General features: G+C 27.7%; 1 protein-coding gene across 1 annotated transcript in view; it reads right to left on the bottom strand.

The window, feature by feature from the left end:
- Nucleotides 1-782: 782 nt before the first annotated feature.
- The window catches only part of LOC127743826 (50S ribosomal protein L19-2, chloroplastic-like), a gene marked incomplete in the record, with an annotated part of 3,203 nt that continues 2,838 nt past the window's right edge, over nt 783-1,147 (bottom strand). Inside the window, 1 exon segment of the mRNA XM_052255998.1 lies at nt 783-1,131.

The raw sequence follows: 1,147 nt of genomic DNA, 5'->3' as shown, positions 1-1,147 counted from the left end.
CTTGGGTATCACATTTTTAAATTAAACTAGTTTAAATAATGATTAGAAATCTTGATTTATCATCTTAGAGTTGTTAAATAGATAAGAATTATATATATATATATATATATTGAAAATATTGACAAAATTAAAAAAATTGAAACTTTATTTAGAATTAAAAAGATCGTTTGAAATTTCTAATCTTTTTCAAAAAAAACTTCTTAATATTTTTAGTGTATCTTTTTGGTTAAAATATTTTTAGTATATTTAATTCATTGAAAGTTAATTAAACATATAAAAATGTTTAGGATTTTAATTAAAAATTTCCTGTTATTTCTTTTACCAAACCCTAAAAAGAATTGTACACTAACGTTCAATTATCAATGTAAAATTTTTAAAATAGTAAATGATATAGTAAATATAATTAGATATTCATTATTCTATTTCTACATTTTTTAGTTCTTCAGAATTTATTTCTAATAAATGGCAACATAGCATCTCGTGAATGCCAACTTGAATTTTAAGGGGTTTAACAAACATGGCTTGAGCTTAGGATTCATTACTCCCACCCATGTTGAATCCAGTATCCACCCTCTCTGAATATGAACATCTTTTTGTTTGTGTAGTATGATCTGGCTGAGGCAATTGACTGGGGACCAAAAACATCTTATCTAGTCACAAGTTTACCTATATTTGGACACATTTAATAAAAGTTGGAAGAACTCATGAATAGGTAAATGTATCTCCAACTCAGCAAGTTAGACCCAGCTTTATTATGAAATTATCTAAAATATAAATATCTCTTTACAAGGACAATCAGAAAAATGGATCAGATGGTTGATATAATTACTGTTACTCATCAGTTATGAGTCATAGCTGATAAAGCCATACCCCAGTGTACCTAAGAACAACAGCAGGTTATAACAGTAATAGAGTGGAAAGATTATGCATGATATTCCTTGGAACTTACTAGTGAATAGTGATGCCTTCTTCTTAGCTTGGCTTTCTAACACATAACAAGCATACAAAAACACTATAAACATGAAATATTACAAATAAAGGGTGGCTACACTTGTTTCAATTCCCTTGCCAGAAAATTTAAATGTTAAGAAAAATCACAATTTTCTGCAACAACGCAACGAATCAAAATAACTGAAGTATGGCCCTG

Source organism: Arachis duranensis, unplaced genomic scaffold (assembly GCF_000817695.3).
Source record: "Arachis duranensis cultivar V14167 unplaced genomic scaffold, aradu.V14167.gnm2.J7QH unplaced_Scaffold_165934, whole genome shotgun sequence".
Classification (NCBI taxonomy): Eukaryota; Viridiplantae; Streptophyta; class Magnoliopsida; order Fabales; family Fabaceae; genus Arachis; species Arachis duranensis.
The sequence above is the reverse complement of the archived record's forward strand: the minus strand, read 5'-3'. Positions and strand labels throughout refer to the sequence as shown.